The sequence below is a fragment of the Dipodomys ordii genome, unplaced genomic scaffold (assembly GCF_000151885.1).
Source record: "Dipodomys ordii isolate 6190 unplaced genomic scaffold, Dord_2.0 Scaffold7085, whole genome shotgun sequence".
Lineage (NCBI taxonomy): Eukaryota > Metazoa > Chordata > Mammalia > Rodentia > Heteromyidae > Dipodomys > Dipodomys ordii.
Window position 1 is genome coordinate 1 of NW_012274298.1, and position 7,039 is coordinate 7,039.

Sequence of the window (7,039 nt, forward strand, 5' to 3'; positions counted from 1 at the left end):
GGCTCAGTGGTAGAGCGCTTGCCTTGCATGCTCGAGGCCCTGGGTTCGATTCCTCAGCACCACATAAGCAAAAAGAAAAAAGCCGGAAGTGGCGCCGTGGCTCAAGTGGTAGAGCACTAGCCTTGAGCTGAAGAGCTTAGGGACAGTGCTCAAGCCCAGAGTTCAGGCCCCATGACCTGACCCAAAAAAAAAAAAGAAAGTAAACTATACAACCTGTGAGTGGAAATGGGAGGGAAAAACCACGAGTACAAGGGAAAAGGTGACACTGTCCAAAAAGAAATGTACTCATTACCTGACTTATGTAATTACAATCCCTCTGTACATCACTTTTATAGTAACAATTAAAAAAAGAAATAGGGAAGAAAATGCTAGCAACGAACTAGTCCCATCACTTCATAGATTCACCTACAATAAAATACCATATCATTAACTAGTCTGCAACAGAATTTAGCTTACATTTCACTTATGCCTCACTAGATGGTAAAGATTGTTACAAAGCTGTCTCCACTCCACAAATGCCATCAAGCCAAATCATCAACCAAGTCTAATATATCAAGTGCCAAGCAGAAGAATCATAAATTTGAGGTCAGTCTGGCCTACAAGAGCAAGACCCAGCCAGGCCCTGGTGGCTCACATCTATAATCTTAGGTACTCAGGAAGCTAAGATCTGAGCATCGCAGTTCAAAGCCAGCCCCAAGAGTCCCATCATACTCTTATCTCCAAATAATCATCAGAAAACCGGAAGTGACAAAGTGGCTCAAAAGGTAAAGCACTTGCCTTGAGCTGAAGAGCTGATGGACAGCACCCAGGCCCAGAGTTCAGGCCCCACGACCAACAACAACAACAAAAAAGAGTAAGACCCAGTCTAACCCTGGGTAAATGAGGAACAAACACAAGAACTTCACCAGGAGTTCAGTCATAAATATGAAAAATATGAGATAAAAAAATAAAATAAATAAAGTAATCTAAGTACTCATGTAACATAGATTAGAGGTGAAAAGGATGGCTCCAAAAGCAGGATGCCTTTGAGAAGTCTCTTTCTCTGAATAGAGATTTTCCACATGGATAAAGCACCTATGTTTATAAAATGTGAACTAAAGAATGTTAACAGCTGCCACAACATAGGTAAAAGAAATTCTTTTTTATTTAGCTTGTACAGATCCTTATCTATAGCTATTGATGATAGGTCTTTTTTTGGGGGGGGGGTCTGGTCATGGCGCCTGAACTCTGGGCCTGGGCGCTGTCCCTCAGCTCTTCAGCTCACGGCTAGGATTATAGGCGTGAGCCACTGAGCCACCTTCCCAGCCCCAAGGAAAAGAAATTCTTATCCACAGGAACCAGGTACTAGCATCACAGATAACAGATAGCCTTTGCCTAACAAATAAGGCAAGGAATACAGGCAATCACTGAGTGACCACAACAGGGGAAAAGATAGACACTTGCTTGTGTCCCTTCCTCTGAGACATAACCCTAATATTCCCACTGAGTTCTTTTTATTTTAAGTTATATTTTCATTATCTTTAAGTAGTTGTATAGGGGCTGGGAAGGTGGCTCAGTGGTAGAGCACTTGTCTTGCATGCCTGAGGCCCTGGGTTCAATTCCTCAGCACCACATAAGCAAAAAGAAAAAAAAGCTGGAAGTGGCTGGCGCTGTGGCTCAGGTGGTAGAGTGCTAGCCTTGAGCTGAAGAGCTGAGGGACAGCGCCCAGGCCCAGAGTTTAGGCCCCATGACTGGACCAAAAAAAAAAAAAGAGTAGTTGTATAAAGGCAGTACAATTCATCATAATCAATCTTGATTCATGATCACTCTTTCCTTCTGTCTATCTCATTTCTCCCAACCCCACCAACTGAGTTCTAGTGTGCTTCCTCCAGAGGCTTCAGACAAAGCAGAGAGAAAAGAACTCCCTTCAAAACTATTTCTTGGCCAGCATCAGTGGCTCACGCCTATAGTCCTAGTTATTCAGGAGGTTAAGATCTGAGGATTACGGTTCAACACAACCCATGCAGGAAAGCCCATCATCTCCAGTTAACCACCAGAAAACCAGAAGTGGTGCTATGGCTCAAAGTGAAGATTGCTATCTGTGAGCAAAAAAGAGCTCAGGGACAGTGCCCATGCCAGAGATTAAGGACGACAACCAACAACAACAACAAAGAATAACTAATACAACAGTGGCTGCATGTGGATTGTTGAGAAGCATACCTCACTGAACTGCTGGAATAAGAGAGACGACAGAATCTCCTGAGGATACGAGTACGTAGGAGGGCCAGTCCAGTTGCTCTGGACGAAGAGCTGCAAACTGCTCACACCAAGCAAGAAGACCAGCTGCTGTCTGCATAAAGAATAGTTAAGAAAAGATATAAACCAGAATCACAAACATAATATTTAATTTCAGATTTTTTTTTGTTGGTCGTGGGGCTTGAACTCTGGGTCTGGGCACTGTCCCTGAGCTCTTCAGCTCAAGGCAAGTGCTCTACCACTTGAGTCACAGAGCCACTTCCAGTTTTCTGGTGGTTTAATTGGAGATTAGAGTCTCACAGGCTTTCCTACCCAGACTGACTCTGAACTGTGATCCTCACATCTCAGCCTCCAGAGTAGCTAGGATTACAGGCATGAGCCACCAGCACCCAGCTAATTTCAGATTTATTAAGAAATAGAAAGCATTGTTAATTTAAAAAATAAATAAAATAGATGAAAAAATCTAAATTGAAAAAAATTAAGAAAAAGGAAAAGAAAGCAATATTAATTCACACTATCTGGGATTTAAGACAAGTTAGGTCTGTAATGTCCAATGTTGCAACTATGATCCATATGTGGCTTTTCAAACTTACATTTAGTGTATGAACAGGGAATTAATTAATTAATTAATAGCTAGGGAATTCCAGAGTTTCATTCTGAAGAGAAAGTGACACTCTCTTCTATGACTCCTAGGAACTTCCTCAAAAAGAATTTTAGGATTAAAAAATAAGACCTGTGATACTCAGAATATAAAGTCATCAGTGCAACAGGCTTGACAGCAAAGAATATGTAGCACTTGTGAAAAATAACAAAGAACCCATCTATAAATAGAAGTAAGAAAACAGCGAAGAAAATGCATGTGCAGAAAGTTATATTTTTTTATTTTATAAAGTTTATTTTATACCACTAAGTATAAAATAAAATCTTTAAGGTTAACTGAGAATATGCTTTAGATTGCAAATGCACCAAAATGAGTCAAATGAGTTGATTCTTTTTTTGGGGTAGGATCCGGTCGTGGGGCCTGAACTCTTGGCCTGGGCGCTGTCCCTCAGCTCTTCAGCTCAAGGCTAGCACTCTACCACTTGAGCCACAGTGTCACTTCCACCTTTTTTTTTTTTTCTGCTTATGTGGTCCTAAAGAATTGAACCCAGGGCCTCATGCATGCAAGGCAAGCGCTCTACCACTAAGCCACCTTCCCAGCCCCAAGTTGAGTTGATTCTTTTTAAGAGAGTTCTCATCTCTTAATGAGTAATGCATTTCTGTGCATGAGTTTGATAGAGAGAATTCCCTGAGAAGGCTAGCTGCTAGAAAAGTGCAAACACATCAAAGAGCAAAATAAGAATCAAGAATGACGAGGGCACTGGGTGCCAGTGGCTCACACCTATAATACTAGCTATTCAGGAGGCTGAGATCTGAGGATCGCGGTTCAAAGCCACTAGAGTCAAGAAAGTCCATGAGATTCTTATCTCTAATAAATCACTAGAAAACCAGAAGTGGTACTGTGGCTCAAGTGATAGAGCCCTCAAGAGCTGAGGGACAGCGCCCTGGCCCAGAGTTCAAACCCCACAACTGACAAAATAAAATAAAATACAGGTCGTATTGCACACTTTTTTTTTTTCCCTGGTTGTGGGGCTTGAACTCAGATCCTGGGCTTTGTCCCTAAGCCTCTTTTTGTTCAAGGCTAGCACTCTACCACTTCAACCACAGCATCACTTCCTGCTTCATGAGGACTTTTCTGCCTGGGCTGACTTGGAACTGCAATCCTCAGATCTCAGCCTCCTGAGTAGCTAGGATTACAGGCATGAGCCACCAGCACCCAGTGCCTTACTCATTTTTACAACCTCAACAAACTACTCAAGTAGTTGGTTTATTTGTTGAAAGATTAAATAAAGCCATTCCCCTTACATATAATGGTAAAATAAAATGAAGTGGGTTTTCAAGATCATTAAATGTGACATTATCCCATAGATAGGTGAAAAAAGGAAAAGGCATATTAACAGATCTCCAATAATAAAATCAAAGCCCTTGAAAGGCTTAGATTTCACTGTTGTGTAACTTTCCACTACAAGTCTCCCTTTAAAATTGCATAAACTGTAGTGGAAGAAGGCAAAGTAAAGGTTCTACAATAAGAACATGAAGTCTTAGCCAGGCACTGGTGGCTCACACCTATAATCCTAGCTACTCAGGAGGCTCAGATCTAAGGATCACAGTTCAAAGCCAGCCCATGTGGGAAAGTCTGTGAGACTCTTTTCTCCAATTAACCACTCTTATCTCCAATTAACCTTCCAGAAAACTGGAAGTGGCACTGTGGCACTGGAAGCACTCACCTTGAGCTGAATTGCCCAGACCCAGAGTTCTAGTCCCACAACTGACCAAAAAAAAAAAAAAAATGTTTTCTAATTTCCCCAAAGACAATCTATAACATAATAAAATTATGTAGACGTATCACTTAGTTATCTAGAAAAAACAAGATGAAAGGGATATGTGTTTAAGACAAAAGGAGATAAGATCTAACATTTTGTCTGAGGTCAAAACCTACCAGAGCCGTGTGCCTGGTGGCTCACACCTATAATCCTAGCTACTCAGGAGGCTGAGATCTGAGGATCATTGTTCAAAGCCAGCCCAGGCAGGGAAAGTCCGTGAAACTCTTATCTCCAATAAACCACTAGAAAACTGGAAGTGGCTCTATGGCTCAAGTGATAGAGCACTAGCCTTGAGAGCAAGAGCTGAGGGACAGCACCCAGGCCCAGAGTCCAGGCCCCACGACAGACAAAAAACAAACAAACAAACAAAAAACACTACCAGAGCTAAGCTCAGAGCATGCACAGTTACCAACTAATTATGTGCCAGTTTCATACAAAATTCTTTTATCCTTTATGTCTTCATATGATGATCTTCTAGACAAGTGACTTTACACAGATGACTGGTATACGATGAGTCCAGGCCTTTCAACAATTGCTAAAATCAGTGCCTTAGAAGTTGTTGATTACATGTATGCTTGACATTTACACATTTCATGTGACATTTAATGTCTCTATGTCTAAGTGCTAATATATGTGTTCAAAGTCTATTTCTCTATGAAATTTTCAGTTAAAATTCTACCTTTCTGTTTCATCCAAATCTGCAGAGCAATCCAGGAATGTGACTATCTGTTTTTCCAGGCAGCTGTCAATTTTTTCTTCAGTTACCATTGTTGAATTTACAATATTTTGAGTGATTGAATGTAACAGTATGGCCTCGTAACCCCCTTCTAACAGCAACTGTAAGAAAGATCCACTGTCTGCAACATAAAAAATTAGTCCAGTTAGCTGAAAACAATTTGTTCACACTCTAAAGAATAATCCATTAGCTAATCACCATTTTAAGTACAAAAAAAAGTATATAAACTTAGAATGCTTGCTGTATATTAATTACAAAGCACTGAGTCCTCTCATTCTAGAAATCATTATCTCTCCTAGAACTAGAGGCTGGCCTATCCTGAGTATGAGTAGCAATGTAGATGTGATATCAATACAATAAGTCCTATTGTCCTTTTGCTGGGAAATTCACAGAGAGTCCAACTGACAGCAGAAAAGTATCCTTAGTCAGGATCCTAGGGCTTTTCACAAGCTGGTTCCTCCAACCCTTACTACTTCTCCTTGTAACACTGGGTCACCCACTGTTCCTTCATAGTCCCCAGGCACATTCCAACTTTAACACTTTTTGCACTTATGATTTTCCTGCTAAACTTTTCTTCACTTGTCAGTACCTAAAAATAAACAAACAAATCAATAAAATCACCTCTTTTGATCTCTCACAAAACTTTTCCAAACCACCAGATATAAACTAAACATTCAACTACAAATTTTCTCCCTCCTGCTACTTTTTTCTTTTTTTGGTCAGTTGTGGGGCTTGAACTCTGGGCTTGGGCGCTGTCCCTCAGCTGTTCAGCTCAAGGTGAGCTCTCTCCCACTTGAGCTACAGCTCCACTTCTGGGTTTTTCTGTTTATGTGGTGCTGAGGAATAGAACCCAGGGCCTCATGCATGCAAGGCAAGCACTCTACCACTGAGCCACCTTCCCAGTCCTCTTCTGCTATACACACACACACACACAGACACACACACAGACACACACACACACACACAGACACACAGACACACACACACACACACACATCCTGTTTTGTCTTCTGGATGCAGCCTAAATCACACAAGCAGATCTGCCTATATGACAGCAGCAAATGTGTCTTCTTCCTCTCCCTCTCTCAGTAAATGTACACTGCTCACAAGAGTTACATCTTTATTGTCTCGTTTCAGCTTTTCTGGCTCCGTGATTTTGAATAAAGTATTTAACTCATCTATTTGTTCCAGGATGTCTCCACCTGCAAAACAGGCTTAACAGTAGTATCTACCTTACAGTCCATCACGGGGATGGAATGACTGAATAAACGCTAAAGACTAAGAAGACACACTGACTGTGATTCACTGTCACTGTTATTACCAAACCTGGGCAGCGAGAAATTTGGAGTAAAGAATCGCACCTATCTTGAGACCCCGCCCACCGTGTCAAGAGATCAATAAACCCATGTGTTGGTTTTGGAGCGGGTCGTGTGCACCAGGACAGAAAGCGTGAGAATCCGCTGGGCAACCTCGGACTTCCCGGTTCCTGGGCTGGCCGAAATCTGGCAGGTGTGCGCCTCTCACCTGGCCCGATGTCCCCGCACCAGGCTCAGACGTCGCCTCGCCTGGTCCCGACGTCCCCGCACCTGGCCCGACGTCCCCGCACCTGGCCCGGCGTCCCCGCACCTGGCCCGGCGTCCCCTCA

The 7,039-nt window shown here is 42.3% G+C and overlaps 1 long non-coding RNA gene across 1 annotated transcript; it reads right to left on the reverse strand.

Annotated features, from left to right (window-relative positions):
• Positions 1-2,203: 2,203 nt before the first annotated feature.
• On the reverse strand, positions 2,204-6,700 carry LOC106002311. Its single transcript, XR_001175915.1, has 3 exons — positions 6,502-6,700; positions 5,338-5,515; positions 2,204-2,329 (listed from the first exon to the last, which is right to left on the reverse strand). It is a non-coding gene; the product is annotated as an uncharacterized LOC106002311 (long non-coding RNA).
• Positions 6,701-7,039: the final 339 nt, after the last annotated feature.